The 21,563-nt window shown below is 37.3% G+C and overlaps 1 protein-coding gene across 1 annotated transcript in view; it reads right to left on the reverse strand.

Moving 5' to 3' along the window:
* The window catches only part of TENM2 (teneurin transmembrane protein 2), a 1,665,603-nt gene that overhangs the window by 1,274,292 nt on the left and 369,748 nt on the right, over nt 1-21,563 (reverse strand). The window lies entirely within an intron of this gene.

Here is a 21,563-nt window from a genome sequence, read left to right on the forward strand (position 1 = left end):
TGTGCTTGACTGTTTTACAGAAAGTAAAGCAGATAGTACAGAAACTGCCAGGGACCAGCTTTAGGTTTGATAAGTCATCTGGTACAGTCCCCAGATTTGAGATCTGGTCTATTCTGCCCTGTTTTACATGAGTAAAACCTTACAGAACTCCCGCATTAACATTGAGCCTCAAATCCTATTTTTTTATCTAGTTTTTCTAAAGGATTTGAGGAATGTTAGAGAAGCACCAGGAATTATGCTCTTGGTCCTATTAGGATCATGGTGTTTGGAGCACATAAAAGAATAACTTTCTATTAAACTCCTGCTACTTTCTTTACAGAAGAAGGGAAGCAGACCTCCCATCAAACTTTCCCCAAATGCAACTCCTCTGGCACATCCCTCTCAAAAATGAAAAGACTCCCTTCTGCTATTGAATACTGGAGTTACAGTCTCCAAGTTACTTTTTGATTTCCAGATATACTCCTGGGAACATACATCTAGAGATACTTAGATTGAAAATTGCAGTTAACAGCTGATAGTCCAATATCTACATTCTTCTCTGAGAACTATTTTCTCTCCCTTCAACCATATTAGACAAGCACCTCACTTCCACTGAATTTAAAATTTCAAACATTTAAATCATTTAAAGCATGACCACATCCACTCCTCTTTTTCTTGAAAACAATTGTCAGAGGAATTGTCAGGAAAGCATTCAGAGTATAAAGCTCAGTCCATAATATAATGTAAGATTCAAAATAATGAGTTAGTTTTAATGTGACTGATCAATTTTGATGCTTTAACAGTCACAAAGCAAAGAACTTTGGAAGAAGTGTCAAAACAACAGTGATTAATGTTGGTAAGATGGAAACTAGTGTAGAAATAAACACTAATATACAGCACCAGTGCAATATATATTATATAAATATAAAAAAATGGTGGTCTTAAGAGTGAAAGGATTAGACACCTATTAATGTGCTTAAGATTAGGCACCTACAGAATGGGCTTAACTATCCATCAACCTGTTCTGAAAAATGAGAATATTTCTCAAGTATCTTGTTCCTAAAGCCTGAGATGTACACTCCAAATTGCCCCCAGGGGAATTATGTTCTTATGAACATTGGACTTTTGGCAAAATGAGGCTGGATGTCAATTCACCGTCCTACAAACAGTCACAAACTATGGAGAGCAGTTCCCTGCTATACCCAGACAAGAACCCATAACTGTGGCTGTCCCATATTAGAACCTGCTCCTGGTTATTCTTATGACAAAAACTCAGCATAGTACACTCAGTGGAGTATCCTGGGAGGCAAACTAGGGATACTCCTGAAATGTGTGTTTTATTTATGGCTTTTTAAATTACAGGTATACATTAAACATAAGTTTTCATGAGGGTTTTTGTCAGAGAATATTTTGTGAAACTCCTCTCACTGTTTCTTAAGTCACTCTTGTTTTCTGAATATGTGTTTTTCAGAATTAACAGCTGATGTACAAGTTTATCTGAAAATGTTTATAAAAATCTTGGGTTTGTTTCTCTCAGTATGTCCAACAGCTCCATCAGTAGTTTGAGCACAGTCTTTCCAAAATGATTATTTTTCACCTATTTTCAGCATTTTTTCAAAAGTACTTGTAGTCTCCTTTAAGAAACAAGAATGATTTTATTTTTATTCTTGTTTACTGAAATTAAGAGTCTTTTCATAAAGATAAAAAGCCCTTTTGAAAATTCTAGTTCTCCACATAAAACCTTTCAATATGCTTGCTTATTAAGTACATGAATAGCTTCCCTGATCTCCATGGGGCAGCAGATATATTTAAAGTCAATCATCTGTACAAGTCATTAAGTGACAAGAGCCAGCATCAAATGAGAACTGTGACAAAGGTCTCTTTTTTTCATCATGGTCTGGGATTTCCACTGCTATGCTGGGTTAAAAAAAAATTGGGGTTTTTATAGGAGCTAAAGTATGCTTCAGAGAACCTCAGTTACAGCTTTTACAGCAAACACTGCTTAAAATTCTGATGTCATTTGTAAGTAAAGCACTTGGAATTAAATATGATCCATTAAGGTAATAGTAGAGTTCACTGTGGGTTATTTTAATAGGTCCTGATAGCCTGAACATTAGTCTTTAAGTAGGTAACCAGTTGTACAGATATCAATTGATCTATTTATGTTTGAGTTTAAGCATGTGGCCAAAGTGGCTGCAAGATCTGCAGAGGCTGAAGAATTAACTTAAAAGAAGACATAAAAAGAAGAAATTCATGATGAACACATCCTCCTACTGCATGGTGGGTGACTGCCAATAATTAGAGACAAAAGATGGGATTCTCTGACTTTAAAACAGAGGCCAAATAAGGTTACTGTTAAATAAATCAGAGGAGTGAGGTGATTTAATGGCTTTTTAATGATCCTAATGTTTTCAATTCTAATGATTCTTTTTACATCAGCTTTAATCATTTTGTGAGACAAAAATGTCTGCATTAGTTTGGTTTTCTGTTCAATCTCCCCACAAGTCACCACAGAGGGGTGGCTAACAGGAGTCAACTTTCATAAGTGGAAGCCTAGACAATGGAATAACTGCTAAATTTATTTGGGAAAATGATACCTTAGCTATCAGTACAGTAAATGATAACTCTTTAAAAAAATCAATGGAAACATTTCACTGCAGTGCAGGAGTTAATTGTTGTATACTCATTAACACTGGGAATTAAGTCTTTTCAGTATTATTTAATGTAAGGAACTTTAAGGATTAGAAGTGAATGTGAGTTGTTTCATCTTTTAAAATTGGCACATAAAGTAACCACAAGTCACACAAGAAACCCTTCAGAACAGACCACCTGCAGGACCTCGCTCTTGCATGCAGCTTTAGGAGTTTGCTCAAAGCCTGGTTTCCCCTCCAGGGAAGTGCTGCTGTGCCAGAGTGGAGTGCACAGAGCTGGGGACACACCAGGACAAAAGGCAGGGGGGAGGAGCTGCCCCATGAACTGCCCCAGCTGTTTGTTTTAGGCACCTGCTCACAACAGGCTTGGTGATGGGTTTGGTGGTGGCACTGAAGGCTCAGGTGCCTCCCCAGTTACCCCAGGGCAGCAGAGCACAGCTCATTCCAGGGGCTATTCCATGAGAGTCACCCTCCATGCCTTAGCTCCAGACAGGGACATCTTCATTCCTCATGGCATGACAGTTTGGGACTCTCCTACAGCTCTGTGGAATGCACTGATACAAGACTACTCTGAGCTCTGCTTTGTATCCCCATTCTCCAGTTTCCATCAATAAATAAATCCTGGTTCTGCTAAACTTTTTTTTTCTTATTCACACAGATTTCAACAACTTCAGATGGATTACACATCATTGCTGGAAAATATTTTTAAATTCCTAGTTATATTAACTTTAGCACTATTTTCTGTACCTTTTCTCTCAGGCAAAAAGAAAATTTCAATCCCTAAGGAATTTAAATTCTGCTCTCAGGTAAAGGAATCTTGCACTTATATTTGAGTCAAACCAGTAACAACAAAAACTATTTCTCCCAAAAGCTCCATTCTGAATACCTTAAAACAGGGGTATGTTTCAGTTAGGGTAGCAGCACCACATCAAACTATTACTGAGTTTCCAATTATAAGATTACAGAAATAATTGTCCACTGTTATTATTATTACTATTGCTTGATTTGGACCTACTATAGAAACCAGACCCAAACTAAATTCAAGTCACGATGGCAAAAGAGCAAGGTTGAAGTGGGGAAGAAATGGCAGGAAAAGAAAAACCATCTCACTGCATACTGTGAGGTATTTCCAGCTCCTAAAATAACTTATAAAGCAAATACAAAGTTACATTGGTCCAATTATTTTCTTTCTAGGAGAAATAAATAGTGGAGAGAAAACACCAGAATAGCTGTCCTAATGCCCTGCCTATGGCTACCTACCAAGCAGAGTGAGAAGGGAATTTCTATAATGCCAAAACAGATTTGAGGATACAAATATTAGGCCCACTTCTTTTCTTTCTGTTGATTTCTAGGTTTGGAGCTTTTAATGTCAATGATTTCAAACTTTTCCAGCCCTGCTGGCACAGATCTCAAGTGTTCCCTTACTCCAGACAAGAACTGTGGTTACAAGACCTCAAGTATTGAAAGTTCCACAATAAAATAATGAATTAACAAATAGGAATATTTTGGGGGTTTTTTTGTTAGTAGCAGCAGTATTCTCAATCACTCCATGGATGCTCTTCTGATAAGAAAATAATTGAGAGATTCTTGTCCTGAACACTGTCATGGAGTTTTATTCAACATGCATCATTCTCCTTATATGCTCATATTATATTATTTTTAAAAAGCAGAAAAACATGGTTTAGGTTGTTTCTATCTTCATAAGTATTCACTTAGCAAAGCACCCCATCAATATCAGTCAAAAAGTTAACTAACACAGAAAATTTTAAGAAAAAATTTTAAGGCAACTAGTATTTATGAACATACTTGGATACATCAGAATTAATATGTTTCTCTTTGGAGAATGCTTATGAGTATCACAACATGCACACATTCATCCAACTGATAAAATTTAGAGCACAGCACATTAAATTCAGCTTTTATTGCCACTAAAAAATAATGCCTCTAAAAAAATGCACTTCCAACTAAACTGTGACCCCCCCAAAGGCAATTTTGGCACAGTAGTCAAAGACTAATTTCTTAGTAGCAGGAAATAAATAATGACACCTGTCAGTATCCTAGTGAAAAATCCTAGGCTTTACTATGGAGAAACGAGTCTGAAAGTTGCCAGCTGGAGGGATCAGGGAATGTGGACAGCCAGCCCCTGATCAGCCTGACTGGAAGCAAAGAGGGCCCAGGGATGAAAAGGAGAGTCTTCAAATGTGTGCAACAGCCTTAGGAAGAAATGTGGGAAGGAAATCAATCAGCTAGACCTATGGGAGTCCTGGGCTCAGCAGAAATACTGAAGGAGCAGGATGAAGATACAGGGGAAAATTTTGTTCCAGTGAGAAGGGAAAAGGCAAATCTTATCCAGAGCAATAAAGTCTTGGAGCATCAGGGTGCAAGTGCAGACTGGCAGAGTTTTCAAAGAACAGACCCTTCAGAAAGAGCAGAGCCCTCTGGACACTAGAACTGCTATCAGCTGGTCCTCTCCTCTTCAGGGGAGTGATCACAAAGAGTTAATTTGAAACCAATTTTCTCACTTCATTAAGATCCTTGAGGTGAGATGGTTTGCCCCCCAATCAGTTTTTAGTTGAGAAGACACATCCAACACTTAATTGTGGATTTAGAACTGGTCACGAAATTATATTAAAACTTGGAGATAACAATCAGGGGCTGAGACAATGCATTTTAATAGTTACAACTTTATTCCAGTAATTGTCTTGATAAGTAATTGACTTTGATAATTTCTGCATTTCTCGGTTTCAAGAGTAACTATTTCCAAGAATCTAAACATGTGAAACATCTTATATGTCTTCATGTTGAATTTTAAACTGCCAGTAGAATAGAAAACAAGCAACAATAAAGCCAACCAACACCCCACAAACATTTAGTCCCCTGGCATGGCCTTGCAAAATAGTTTATACCTTTTTTAAGCCAATGTATTTCAAAAGAACTAAAGAATAATTATAAAGAAAACTCTTTTGACCTACACTATTAATTTCTTGAAAAATTGTGACATTTTAGCTGCCATTATTCTTAGCTTTTACTAACAGAAATCCCTGGGACCTATAAACTCTTTTTATCTTATACGTTATCCCAGACACTTCATTCTGTAGTGAAAATCAGAAAGTATCACCTTCATGGTTCTGTATTCCCCCAAAGCTTCAGTGATTTGCTGATATTCATCAAAATCTTTGGGCACATTTGGTATTATTTGAGTACTACATACATGTTCTTTCTTTTTTGCAGGAAGGAAATACAAATTTAGTGTTCCTACGATGATATTTGTATAAGTATTCTTGTCCATCTAAGTGCTATCTCAGTTGCTAAAACCACAGCCAAGTTAAAATAGACAATTCTCCATCTGCTTTTGATGCAGTAATAACTCATTTCTGAGGATACAGAAGGTACAGGAAGCTAATAGCTTATTTATGTGACAATTTTGAATATTTGAATACACACTAAATCTCTGAAAGAAGGGAATAAACACATTCTGGACAAACACCTCAACAAATTAAACTGCAGTGAAGAACCTGGTTCACATTTTAGCAAGAATGGTCATAAAACACAGACCTGAGAAATTAATATAGTCCCTGACAACTCTGCAAGGGAATTTCTGAAAAGAAGCAGGCTTGTTCTACCCCTAATGTCCAAATGCATCATCATCTTTTTTACAAGTTTATGAAATCTCCAGTCAGGTTTCTTCTGGAAACCGTTTCTTGCCAAGACAAATAATGACAGGTAAAAAGAAAAACCTAAAGGTGAGTGGTAGTAAATTGCCTTTAATTTTATGTATAGTTACATAGATCTGCTGTCTACATGTGCTGAAAGCAGGCATCAGCCAATATAATTATATCCTCAAATGTAGATAGTCAGGTAATGCTCTCGTTGAACTATTGAACTCAGACACATTTGCACTTTTCATGCAGTGGTTTCTCCTCTACATAGCATTACATTGTTGAGTCTGCTTTAACATTTATTACTTTATTTGCAAAATTTCTTAACCCAAATTACATGGTTTAGTGCCACAAGTGGAATTGTTTTACAGGAATATACTGCAGGATCTATACTAGAAAAAAAAATGTAATTATGTTGTCCCCAGAGATCTTAACACATCAAATAAGTTTTGAAAACAGTCTCCTGAGTAGTCCAAAATTCGCATTCTGTATTTACTAGTATTAACTTAAAATATGTTATTCTGCAAACAATACTGGCTATAAACTCTGTCAGATGAAGTCTTTCTGAAAAGGAATCCCAAATAGGTACCAAACCAAATCCCGTTTTATTTCATTACTCATTTGTACTTAACATTGGCAGCTTTTCAACACAGTGTCATACAAGTATTAATTCCTTCCTGGTGGGACCAAACAAAAAGAGTACTTAAAAATTGCTGTGGTTACATCATTGTCATACGCCTCTCAATCCCAAATAAGAAGTACAATTCAGTACAGGACAGCATACTAGCTTGTCTTACCCTCCACCAAAACACACCCCCTATGAGTACAGGAGTGCTCCTATAGAGGTGTGCAAGTGTGTTTGGTAGGCATGGAAAGGAGCTTGCTGGGTCCAAATGTATGTGGGAATCATTCCATGTAGTCTTACAGGTGGGATCTAAATATCTTTAAGTGTCCACATATCTCTAACTAACTAAAAAGAAGAAACTGAGCTGCAAACACAACTGCTCTCACAAGGACACTCGTGTATTCAGCTTTGGTTTCCCACACTAGGAAAGAGCAACTGAGCAGTTACAGGTACAGCAGATTTCCCAGTATCCCGTTTCATTCCCCACCACTGCAATACCATTGACCTACCCCTCATACGCTGCACACAGGAAGCCAAGACAAGTCCTCAAAACGATTTTGCTAATGCCCCAAGGTCTCAAAATCTGTGAAATGCAATCACCTCATCAATCATTCACCATCATTATTTTTTATATCTCCCATAAAAGGAAATGAAAGGGTAGATTACAAAACTAAATATCCCTCCTTTTTTTTCTGCCTAGTACAGCATTAACAAGCACTAACAAATGGCACAGCAGCATCTCCCAAACTAGGGACACGAGTGCAGTGATAAGCCACATAAAATATTCATAACCGGAACTTCAGATGTCGGCAGATGCACAACAACAGCACACGAGCTCTGTCAGGAATCGTTGGGAGATTGAAAGCATACTTAAAGGATTTATTAAAGCAATCAGAAGAGGCCTCTACTCAGTCACCATGATTGCAAGGAGTTTATGGCCATGTATTTAATCTCCTTGCTCTGTAACAGATAAGTTATGCTTTCTTGTGATTTGCGCACAAAGAGTTTTTTCAATCTTTTCTAGCACTGTAAAGAGCAGAAGTACCATTTCTGCCTTGCTAAGTGAAGCATTAATAAGAATGCCAGCAGCAAGATGGAATATGTAATAAATATGGGGGTTTAACATTATAAACACTTATACTACACAGAATATAGTCCTAGATTATAAAATAACATTATCATCTTTTGTTATATGAAATTACAGGAAAAACCCTTTGATGACAGGGATGTCTTTTTGCAGCATAATATTGAGGGAGACCTGAGTTCAACAAAAAAATTGGGAGTATGTACCAATCTTAAACAGTTGTCTTAATAGTAATTAACCAAACAGAACACCAGGAACAACAGAAATTGTTAACACACGTCAGCTCGTCTCTTACAGAGAAGTGTATTAACAAAGATTTTAGTTCATAAAAAACAAGCTTGTTTTAAGGTCAACTAGCAAACAGGAAAACTGACTGAAGGGAGAGGAAAAACAATTGCTTATTGAAACAAAAGAACAGAAGTAGGCAACTACACCAGAACTTCTGTGTACACATATACAGAGAGCTTACATTTATGCAAATAACAACTGGCATTATCTCTACAAGATGGTTGACGATATTCTTATTTTGACACTGACCATTAAAAGCACTGAATAGCTGAGCTTGTTAACATAACCAAAAAAGATGGAAGAATATACATTTTTGTCTCTTATTTTGACTTGCTGCCTACAGCTTCTTGTAGTTTGCACTGACCTTTCCTTAAGGAAGCCTCAGAAACATTAGCTGAGCTCTGGAGCTCTTCAAAATACTTCACATGCAGAACAGAGCTGACAGCCCCTGGCTTCCCTGCTGAGTTTGCAAGAACTATTGAAAAACTCTTCCTTATTTTGGATCATTTTTCTCTTCAAAAAAAAAAATCAGTGTGGACACAAGCAGCTTTAAAGAGTTTTAGGGTAGAGAAGGAAAGGCCTTGCTTCATCTAAAAGGCAAAATGACATGGAATGCAGGGTTTGTTACAAGAACTTTACTGTTATCACCTTATTTTTTTTTCTCTTAATCTGGCAGTTTTCCATTATCAGTGGAAATTGTTAACAAACATTTCCTTCATTTTTATGTACAAACGTGCATGAGTCTTGCATGCTTAACATAAGAAAAGGGACATCCACACCCATGGAAGAACTCTTCAGCAGATACTCTTAGAGATGACAATGTTTTTGTCCACTGCTTTTGGCCAGAACAGAGGTATAGAAAACAAATTTAAGTGCTTAAACATGCTCTAGGGACTTTTTCCTCATCTCATACTCTTCAGCCCAGTTTAGTCTTAATCTCATCAGATCACATGATGGATTTAGCATTCACATTTCACTCCCACTCTTACTGTGCTACAACTTTGTTATAACTCAGATGAAGAAAAATCTACTGGTTGATCAAGAGAGGATGCCACACACTTGCTGAATTGGGCACTTCTCCAAAACCTGTTCTTACACAGATTTCTTACCTCTTTCTATGAAGATTTTACATTTGGTATACACACTTCCATACAGAGTAATTCCAAATATGTTACTATAAATGCTATATAGTAGTTCTAAATGTACAAGTCTGAAATTTCCCTAGGCATTTAATATCATAAGAAAATAAAAGCAATTCTGCTGAAAAAATTAAAGAACATAGTCATAACTTGTATTCTCCTGCATTTCTATTCATACTTTTTCGTTCACACTAAAACTCATTCTGCTAAACTATTTTGCAATGTAGCATTTCTTCTTCTATAACAAAATCTTAGAATTAAGAGCTCAATGGGACCTTTCTTTCTCTGCTGACCCCGAGACTTTATGGTGTGTTCAGTACATGCTCTGTACATGAGTATGACATATGCATAACCATTTCCTGTTCCTTTTAGTCAGAAAGAGAACCATATCTTGCCTACGCCCTTCTATTCTCTTCTGGAACAAAAAAGTCTCTAAGAAATTCCAGGATCTTAGCAAGACTTAGCATCTACTTTACATCTTGCTCCAACACCAAGAGAATGCCCAGTGCACAGAGGAGGATGAAGACATGAAATTGTGGTTTGAGAAAGCTTACAATTTTGTTCCAGCTGCACAAATATCCCCAGTTTCTAATCCTGCAGTGTAGATCTGTTCTTTTGGTTTGTCTGGAATTCAAAACCTGCAATTTTGTTCTAAACTTTGAAACAGAATAAAACAAATGCAAAGATCAAGTCAGACACAGTCCTAGAATTTCACAACCTCCTTCTCAATGTAAAAAAAAATCAATCAAGATTTGCAAAATTTGTTGCAAATGAAAACACATGTAGCTGCTCTCCAGAGTTCTTGCACTAACAAAGCCCAGTTCCACCTAGCCATCTTCTAAAAACAGATACACAAATGAAACTCCAGTCACTTTTAGCCCACATCTACTGAATCCATAACTGTACATCATCCAGTGAACTTAAAAGCTTAGCAAAGTTGTAGGGGTTAAACTGTGTCAGAGAGATCATTTTCACATGTTCAGAAAAACCTCAACCTCTTTTATGTTTCAACTGTAGCCCATATTAAAAGCTTTTATTTCATATCAGAACTCCATACCTAACAGAGAAATTGTTATATGAAGACAAGTTTTCATGCTAAATGAATAATAAATTATAGGTTATGTGTCTCTTTGATTTTAGAGGATGCATAATTTACAACAATAAATAATTAACATATCAAAGGATTCTAATTTAACTGATGCCTTCAGCATCAGCACAGCCAAAGTACAAAACCTTCTGTTTGGTGCTTAAAATCCATCTTTGTGGTGGAGATGAGTTGCTATATATAAGTAGTTATTATGTTTTCCAATAGGTAATTTTTGCTTATCACTTAAATGTATTAATAAATATCAGAAAGTTCAATTTCTGACATATGATCTGGAATCACACTACATTAGAGGAAGAAAAGCAGGCATAATTAGCACTATGCTGTTATAAACAGTATTTCAGCCAGAAATACTTAATGCAAGGTTTATTTTTAAGTGGTGTTAAGTTTTTCATTGGATGCCTGTAAAGGCAGCTTATAGTCCTAGGAAAAAAATCTATCATAGGAAATAGCTCATCTCTAGGTAAAAAAACCCCTAGTACTATTTCTCTTTGGAAAATAGATGCTAAATTTATGTTAGTACTTGTGTTCTTTAATTAGAGTAACATCTATGGCTACACCAAAATTCTTCATAACAGGCAAGATCAACAATGACCTAAAAGCACATTTTTCTCACTATTCCATCACTGGACAGCTGATTAGAGCAGTGTGCAGGCAAGTAATTCCTCTGGCTCAAGTTCTGCTGCTCCACAGCGGGTGATACAGACATTTCTGTGGAGGGGGCCAGGCTGGACCATAGCTGGGCATTAGTGACCACTGAGATAAACCCCTGCAAAAGCCACAGCCCAGTGCCCTGCAAGGAAAGCAGGCTGAGAGCAGCCCTGCTCACAAAGTAAGTACCACACGGGATGTAAAGCAAGACCTGAGTTTCCCTTGAAGCAGAATGGACTGAAGAAACATTTGGGCCTTACAGAATAGCTCCACCCTACATTAGTGAGAGGATCCATAAGTTAACCTTTAGTACACACAAAGAAACTGTTTTTTCCTCAAAGACTTCATGATAAGGTCATGATCCTGCAACTGGACTGTTGTGAGTGCAGCTTCTGTTTATACAGAGGGTCACTGTTATCAGGCTGAGCCTATTTTCAGGTTATAACCAAACCCAACAATACACCAGTAACTCATAGATTTGGTGGAGACACAACAAAACTCTCGTAGTTTGCTTCCTTAGGGGTGGGGTGGGCAGATCTCCCTCAGCTGGGGTCCATCACTGCAGGGCAAGCCTGTGCCTTTACACCATCCTGACTATCCCTCCCTGTTCCTGCACAATCCCAGCGCCTCAGATGGATCTCATCTGTGTGTCCCTTTGCACCCATCTCTCCAGACACTGGTATTTAAAGCAGACACGTGCCCAGCAGTGCCATCTAAGCGTGGGATGGAGCCTCCAGCCCAGAGCAGCCTCCCCACCCTTCTGCCTTGGAACTTCTCAGTGCAAACTTGAGAATTTCTCAGCCAATATCCATCAAGAGCTGAGAAACCTGTTTTTCATCACATCCAGAGGAAAGTGTGACTGAATAGTTGGTGTCCTGCATTTGTCAAAGTCCTTGATATTGAATATCAGCTTCTGTGAGGTCACAGGAAGAATAAAAATTGTGCGAAAGATCGGAAAGAAAAACCTGCAGAACTATATATTAAATATATATGTAGGAACATACACAGTTTGTAAAAAGTATTTGTACTGGAATTCAGAAAGCTACCTAATAAAAGCATTTGATTTCCTTTCTTGGAGTATGTTTTGTGTTTGGAATGAAAAGTGCTGGTCAGCTGCAAATGGCAGTCAGGCTGTGGGTTGAGAGAAGAGAAATGAAACAAGTGGTGCAATTAGAAAAGACAGATATAATTTTCACGCCCAGAAAAATAAATAAAATATTTTACGTTGATGCCAATGGAACAAAGATTGCAGCAAAATTGTTTACATGGAGAGACCCTTAATTACAGCTATGTTAAGGAAAGCATCTCTGCAGTCCAGATGTAATCACATGGAGTATTATGAAATACAGCTTAGAAAAGGAAAGTTAAAAGGTTGTCATCTAACAAAAACTAATTAGTGGCTATTTATCATCAAGTTTATTTTCTAACACACATATTTCACTGTGTCGTTTTTGTCCCTCACTTTCATTTTCTGCACAATACTACTGATTTAGCCCAATATAGAAAGGAAAAGTATATTGAGGGATAGAGAAAATGTGTATTTCCTGAGAGGATCCTATCAAATATCTGGATCATGAAAACATGCTCTTATTGGAGATTTATGGTTTATGGTGTTCATAGTTGGATTAGAAATCAGTCTGGTGCTTTTCAGAGGTCCTTTAGCTACTTTCTTACACAGAAAATAAAATTAGAATCTATTGCACAACTTAATAGTGATAATTCATTTAAAAGGAATGAAAATTATCTTTTGCACATGTCCTGAGAAAAGTCTGCACTAATATAAGCTTATGTCTGTCTAACTGAAGGTGGGAATTGTCATGAGTTTCTCTCACTAAGTCTACCACTGGCAGCAATCCTATGTCCAGTTGCAAATTGGGACACTCATACATATAAAGTGAAAATCAGATGCTAAGGTGTAAATTTCAATAAACTCTGCCATTTTATAATCCTATTTGCAGAAAAAGTGACACTTGTCTTGTTTAATATTGTTACATCGACTTTATAAAACACAATTTTCATTGACTGACTGACAGCTCTGATCACTAGACACTATTTTATTTTTCTGTGCCCAAAATGGGTAGGGTTTGTCAATAGCATGAATGAAGATTACCAAGGGGCTGTGCTAAAATGTCTCAGATTGGCTCCAGAATTATAATTTGTCTTCTCCTTTAAGGACACGCTGCCCCTGACTTTACTACATACATATAAAAAGATGAAAAGTTCTCACCTTTATAGCAGGACAAACCACTTCTCACCTTAATGAACCAATTCCTCAGGTAAATATTTCAATAAATCAAAACTAAAATGGACTTGAAAATCCCAGTCTGGTCATTTTTGCAGTTATTTACACCTGCATATTTCATTCATGTTTAGAATAAGGGGTCATTAAGCACTTTGTATCTGTATAACCAGAGGTACACACTAATTATGCATTTGCTTTACCCCAGCTCTAATGGCTGAGCAGCAGCTGGCTGACAGGTTCAAGCAGCAACACAATTTGACCTTGCAGGAAAAAGGATTAATCAGGACATAAGCAGCACTCAGGTTCTGACAGGAGTCCTAAAGATATTTGAAAACACACTTTAAACAGCAGCATTCAAAGCGAGCTGAGGAGCAGTGCATGTCTATGGACCCTGCCACAGTGCAGGCAGCAGAACATCAGATATTGTTCAATGAAGATTTTTTTTTTTTTAGTGACCTGTAATGTGGTACAATTCTTTTTGCCTTAATGGAATCAGTTCTGATGCCTGAAATCTCAGCAACTGAGTGAACCTGTTTGGCTATTTCCCCGATTTTCCCTGGGCTGGAATGACAGCTCAGAGCACTCAGCATGCCCTTTATCTTTAAAGATTCTTATTTGTCTACCATTTCACAGCGAGTAGTTCTGATGAATAGTGCAATTAACCTTTCCATTATTAAAACAATTAATTGCAAAAATTAAAGACATGACAGGGGCTAAATACTAATGCATAAATTATCAGGTTCAGGAATTGTAATTATTAATCTATGTACACTAATTGTGAAATAAACAAAGATGACAAATTGTAATCAGAAGTCAGTGCTAGAACTAATGGTCATTTGTTTTTCCTGTGAAAAGAGAAATACACCATTTTACTCTTGACATACGGAATTAATCATACCAAGTCTTAAACCAGAATATTTTTTCTCTTGTGAATGATTTAGCATCTGAATATAACTAAAGTTTAGTTTTGTTTCTACAGCAGTGTAAGTTTACACCAAAGAAATTTACATTTCAACATAAAAATATCTGTCTAAGCTACACCTGCAGTGAATCTCCACTACATTTTCATCTCATGGAGCTATAACTTGACTAAGTACTGTGGAATTCTTATAACAATGTGATATTACAATATTGCCAGGTACAACATAAAGAAGATATGCTGATCAGACACATGGCTATATAACTGTTGAAGATTAACAGCAACACTGAAGTATTTCACTTATGGGAGAAGTACCTGCCTCATAAACATGCACAAAACTGTGCTGCCGAAGGGTAGGATTGCTGGGGAAGCAACACGGACACACTTTGTCAATAAATGACTTTTTATTTCCTATGGAAAGTGTCAACATTTCAACAGTTCCATAATTTTTCACCTTAAAGACAGTCAGGGGCATAGAAATGAAGATTCTAAATTTATCCCACTGCTTTGTGCCAGAAATAATGGAAAGAACATCCAACTTGAATCATCTGTTGTTTACTGCCCTCTAGCAGTTTCCCCATCTCCTTGTCCTCCTTCTCCCCTCACTGCCACTAAAAATACACCCTTCCTGAGAGCAGGACCACCTTCCTTTGGGTCACTGCCTTAAAAGCTGTGATGTTGCCACAGCAGGATTCAAGCAGCTGAGCAATGGTCTCATGAGATAAGTGATGTTAGGGCATCGACTGCTTTCACTGAAGCCTGACAGTTGCTTCCTTCCTTCTGTACTGTTCATAACAGGTTACATATAACAAGTTTCAAATGGTTTTATCAATTAAAAAAGAAAACAACAAACTCAACCAAAACCAAACAAATCAACAACAAAAAAAAAAACCCAAAACTCCGCCAAGTAAAGGCACAGTCACAAAAAATCAGCTAAGTAGTCGTCCCTATAAAGTATCTGTGCAGTGCCTGATGCAGAAATGTTTTGATTGGCAAACCTGTGAGATTCAGAAGTTGGATAATGATGATGCTAAAACCCACAATGCCAGAGAGCTTTAACAGTAGAAGAAAAGCTTCAGAGAACAGTCAATGTGCTGAAGGAAGGATATTTTGATTTGAGATTCCCTCACTGACCTGGAAATAAAAGCAGACTTGTCCTCTTTAAACCAGGTCCCACTTCACAAAATACTTATTTTTGCAGTTTACCTTTGGTACCACACCCAATTCCAGTGTCACTGAGCAGATTACTTGTATTCACTGAAACCACACTATCCACCCAAAAATACAAGTGTGAGGAACTCCTGAAGAGCTGTCAGACAACCATCATGTTGGCTCATCACTTGGCCTTGTAGTTGGCCAACTGACTCCAGAATTTCAAGTAAATTGTCCTGATAGCATGAGGCAGGCTTTAAGAAAGAGTTTATAACCTAATTTTACACAATATCAGTTTCAAATCAAAGAAACAGCTTTAGATATCAGATAGTTCATCAAATTTTTCAACAAGTGCTGCTTAGTGTCTTTAAATTTATAATTATTGCACAGCAAGAAGCAGAAAAATAGAGGTCTTCCAGTTAATTCTAAATAAATTTAAAAAACCTATCTAGGTTTTTCTTGGTCTGTACATTGTTTGACAAGGGGTTAAAGTCCTTCAGAACACCTTTCATAAGATATCTTTGCTCTTGCAGCTCGAACAAGTTGTGGTGTCCTGTGCAATGTGATATTTAACTTGGTTACAAGGTATTGCACAAAACACTGTATATTCCTGGAAGATTTCTTTTTTACAGTGTTATGCTCCATCCACCCTTAGTTTCAGCAGTGCTGTGATCTCTCTCTCATTCTTATCCTGTCTAGGATCCTACATCCTACCTCATGCACTGGAAATGCAAAAGCTCTGATGCTGCAATGAAGAAGGTGAAGGATGGAAGGAATGAGGAACAGCGTGTGTCTCAATTCAGGGCAATGATGGAGTCAGCATTTCTCCAATTCCTGGTTTTGATCCTGTATTTAAAAACCTTGTTTCCCAACTACCATGATTTTTGGCAGCAATACCAATTGATGAGAAAACTACTCAAATCATCAGTCTCTTAATAAGTGTCAAGGCACAGGAGGCCATGTGGGGCAGCTTCAGAACCACTCGTCCTCTTGGTAAGGCAGCACAACTACAGCAACCAATAACAAGAAAAATCTACCCATCCCTTTAGAATGCAGTGGATGAAACCAGTAAATGGCATTATTTTTATAATCACCTTTTCACAAGGACAATATCAGAGAGAACATTAATTGATAATAAGTTCTCAATTAGGAAACCCAAGTTCTGGCAAATCCTCTTTCATATCTTCTCATTCTTTTGATTGCTTTGTTGTCTGTACACCGTTAAAAATTTTACATTTATTCATGTCAGAGATAGAGCTAGAAAGGGCAATGGTACAGTACACATTCTGAAAACAGCTATATCACTTATAACAAGGTACAGCTTAGGCATATTCCCACAGTTAATTATAAATGTTTGTGCTTGAATGTCAATGCAAGAAAACATAATCTTGTTATAATATAAAAAGTTATTATATAATGGCCTTTCCTAAAATACAGTTTACTAGTGCATGGCAGGTGGCAGACAGGAGGCTGAAAATTGTAACAAGCAATTACATTACAGAATTTTTTCCCTGCAGTTTCATTAGCTAAATTTCTTCCTATTTTAATCTGATCTTTTTAATAATGTGTCAGGACTGACACTCCAGCAGACATGAAACTCAGAATGGTCATGGTTGAATAAATGCATCTATTTAATTTTTCTCTTCAACTAGTTTTAAAAATTAATTTATCTGATTGCTCAGGCTATTATATAAAATTTGTTGGATTTTGTGTATTACTAATAGGCACCTTCCTTGTATTTCTGCTTGCTATTGCCAAAATGAGGTTTTTCTAATACTTGCTGATGGCTGATTAAAGAAATAATGAAACAGCGACAAAAGTCAATTCTGCACAGTTCCCATAAGGCTTCAAACAGATCTGGAGTTAAGCAGAAGGAAAACTTCAGAATGGTTTCCAAACACAGTTTTGGGGTACAGTGTTATTTTCGTGTTTCAGTTCGTGTCCACACCACAAAGCCACACATCCAGCAGTGTTCCCAACCCAGGGAAGCTGCCTAACAGCATCAAGTAATCCAAGGTGTGCTCAGGAAAACAGATCAAATCAAAATAGGACATAGGAACTACTACATCAAATAGTTCAATTCTAAAATAGCCTCATGAAAACATCTTAAAGCTTTTTCAGTGTTTGGTGAGTTTTGTTGAGAGAACTAGGAAAAAAAGTTTAAATAAACAAAACATCTCTCAAATTTTTTGAATTAATTTTTTTCTTTTAATTTTGGAACCATCTGTTCAATTTCCCAAATCCTGCATGCATTTTGTTTCCAAAGAGACTTTTCGGGGGATCAAAATGTTTACATTTTTGATGGGGAAATAAAACTTCTGAAGGATCTGTTTAACCTTTAGTGAAATACTTCAGCACTTATAGAGGCTGATTTTGATCACAAGTAAATCCATATTAGCTATGCTGAAGAGAATGAAATTGCAGCATCACATGAGTGAATGGTGAAAAATTGATGTTGTTTTACAGAATTTTATAAAGAAATACTGACAGAGACACTCCTGGTTGCTCAGAATTAGTTCTCTAACTGTTTAGGATTGCAGCAGTCAAGAGAATTAGTCACTAGAGAAGATGAATCAAACAAATGTCACAAGCTGAAGCCTTGTTTAATTTGGAAAAAAGCATCCACCCATCACCTTTTACAGCTGTGATGTAATACATACTTCCCTTGCATTGCAGTTTAGTGAATTCCCTTGTTTTCATGTAAGTATTTAGAAATAATTAACAGTGAACTACTTCATTTAAACCTCTCAAGATACGCTATCCCAATGCATTCCAACCCGTAAATATTTTGGGTCCATGTGTTAATTGCACTGTTATCATGTGATAACAAATGTTATGGAATGAGTTTAACCCCAGCTTGCCATGACTGCTGGGTTTGGCCTCTTGGAGCTGTGCAGTTCAGTAAGTATAGCTTGCTATACAGAAGTGATATAAAAAAGAAAAAAAATTACAGTAGATTTACTGTAGTTACTCCACAATTTTTCCTTCACATTCCCAAAGTAGATCAGTTCCCCTGAGCTGTACAAGTTCCAGATAAGGAGAGACCAAAACTTTTAGATTTCACATTTGCGTATAATGCTTTTCAAATCACTAAGCCCTGCCTAGAGACTTCAGTCACTTCAAACTCTCCCAGAACTCAAGTAAATTATGAGATTGAAGAGATTACAACTGTCATCTTCATCTTTTATGCTGGTAATAGATTCATATTTCAAATCTTGGTTATCTTTGCATACAGTTCAATGCTATATTGTCCTGCCACCTACTAATCAAGATTTGGGAAAAAGATGAATCTCCCAAAGTCAAACATATATTTCTTTCCTATCACAGCAACACAGTTTATTCCAGTTAAGGAGCTGATGCCACTATAAAAACTTCAGTTTTTAAGGGGATATTAAAGTTACCCATAAAATTTTGCCCTAGAATGAAACTTACTATGCAAGGTTATTGTCAAGAATCTTTTCTTCCCCTTCAAATGATATGATTTGAAAAGACATAAAACAAATGGCCTTTTGGAGATGACATTTCAGACAGTTCTTTTTTCCCTGACTTCTGTGGAAAACTTGGAATTCCATTTTTTTAATAATTCCCAATCTTGACAATTCTACATCAGCACTCAAGCCACTCCTGCACTAGTTCTTAACACAGTAACTAAGACTGTACGAAGATTAGTGAAAATGAAAAGTAAGAATAACAAAAAATAAAATCGAGCATTTCATTGTCTTCCCTGACTCATTGAAGTGCACGCTCATTACTAAGTTTCACTTGCTATATTGCCTCCTTTCTTATGCTGCCAGACTAATTAGCTTTTTCCCTTCCTGGGACTCTGTTGTAGATCCCTGCCCTTCCCATACTCTCCACTGGGTGAGAAGAAGGGTTTTCTCCACGCTGCATTCAAGTGACTCAAACTGCATCCAAGCCCCCTGTGACAAGGCCAGAGAGCCTGAGCAGCAGCTACAGCCTGGACCAGTCACACAGTCCTTCCTCCTTGGGGAAAGAATGCAAGGAATAAATCCTGATCCACCCCTCAGCAGGCAAGGTTTTCCAAGTTCCTGCCTACCAGGACATAGGGAAGGGATCCTCATGCGGAAGAGGGAGCTCATCATGATTACAGCTCTTCCTGAATCACAGTCAGTGGTGGACACTTGAAGACACTAAAGCAGGCCAAGGACGAAGGAAAGAGTGTCTTCATCTCTTATGGCCATGATAATTACTCTGGGGTTTTGGGGGCTTTGTTTTAGATGCATAATAAAGAAACAGCAAAACTCTACTTTTCAAAAGTTTTCGAAACCTCCACTGCCCTGGCAACATCTGCTGAGAGCACTTGGAAAACAGACTCAAATCAGAATTGCACTTCTGATAACTGATGAACTTGCCAACTTTGAAAAGCCACCTGAGTAATGAACTGTTGCTTTCTAATTGATGCCTTCTGTTTCCCTCACTTCTGTTCATTTTTCTCCCAATAGAAAAGCAAGAACATTTTATGCCTTTTCTTTCAGCTTAAGTTCTTTTCTGAATAAACAAAAATATTTTCAACATTGAAAGTTTCTTTTTTGTTTTAAATGAAACAAAGAGGAAGACTGGAACTCATGGACATTTGGCACTGCAACACTCATTCTAATCCAATCTACCAATAAATGCACCAACTAAACAAGAAAAAACCAGAACAATACAGGCTTGACATCTTTCACTTTGTCCTATCCTAAGATTGTATAAAACAGGCTTAGGAGAAATCAGTTTTACATGTATTATCTATTAGATTTTCCATTCTGAAAGTTAACACCTGCACTAAAATAGAGGAAAAGTTAGAGTTGGAAGAAGGAATTAATTATGCAGCATCATTTGATGGTAGGCTTTCATCTAACTTTATCCTCAGTGCTAAGCTGAAGGTAAGGACAACTTTCAGCTGCCCTTTTCAACACATTAGGCCCAATTCCATTTTCCAAATATGTTATCAATATGATAATTCCACACTTTCCCATCCACAGACAGTCCAGTCTTCAAAAAGGTAGCATTATTACTACAAATATACTGAGGGGAAACTATTTCAATTACTAGGAGACTATGCAACTCCAAGTCTATTTATTTCAATTTATTCAACTGTCTTGATATATGCATGCATAGAACTTTTATAAAGAGGGAATAAATTCACCTTGAAATTGTACCAAGTGACTTTGGCCGGGCCAGGCTGTGAGATGGAATCAGAATCACTTCTGAAATAAACCCTGACAATGCTGATCAAAACAAAGTGGCTACTCACTTATTAAAGTGACAGCTCAGCAGTGGTTTCAACCAGGGGATGGCGTGGCCTGGGGTGTTGGCCATGGCCTGGGGTGAGAGCTGCAGCTAAAAGCTTTTTAGCCAGTTGTGCTTTCTGAAGCTGCATCTGATGGTGTGACATTTCCTAGGGCTCCTGCACCTGCCTGGATGTCAAGCAGCTCGTGTGAGCGCTGTCACCCATTTCGGGTTGCTATTCCACAAGTGACAAGTTTGCCCTGAGACTACATGCAGGAGATTGATCCTTTTTCTCTTTGTTATGAGCAACCCAGTCAGGGAGAAAAGCGTCTCGGGTCAGACACGTGCACAAAATGCACAAGACACTAATTTTACAAATTTATCATCAACCTCTCAACAACCGAAATGGATCATCACTGAAAATACACTTTAGAACATATTTGAAAGTTTGAGCCTAAGAATTTCAGTTTCTAGTATTTATTAAACAATAGGTTTAGTGGTATCCTCCTTCGAATGTTAAAGTACAGGATTGCTATAGCAACCCATATCCTACTTTAAAATCAATAGCAATTTGGGCAAGACAAGCTGTTAAACCAATGTAACAGGTAGGTATGTGCTTCCTCACTTCATCGTAGGTGTTGCTGTTTAAGTTAAAGGAGGAATCACAAACTTCCTATTTGATTTTGGAAAACAAGGTAGGGGATGAATAACAGTGAATCTGAATTTGAGGAAGGGCTTAACTGAAAGCAGCAGAGCTCATGAGCAAGTGAACCAAAGACTCCAGACTGTGCTCTTTCAGCTTTTGCAAAGAACAGAGTTGGGCTTAAGTGAATCTGT

This window comes from Manacus candei, unplaced genomic scaffold (assembly GCF_025592945.1).
Source record: "Manacus candei isolate 608988 ecotype Guabito, Panama unplaced genomic scaffold, ASM2559294v1 h1tg000037l, whole genome shotgun sequence".
In the NCBI taxonomy this organism is placed as follows: Eukaryota; Metazoa; Chordata; class Aves; order Passeriformes; family Pipridae; genus Manacus; species Manacus candei.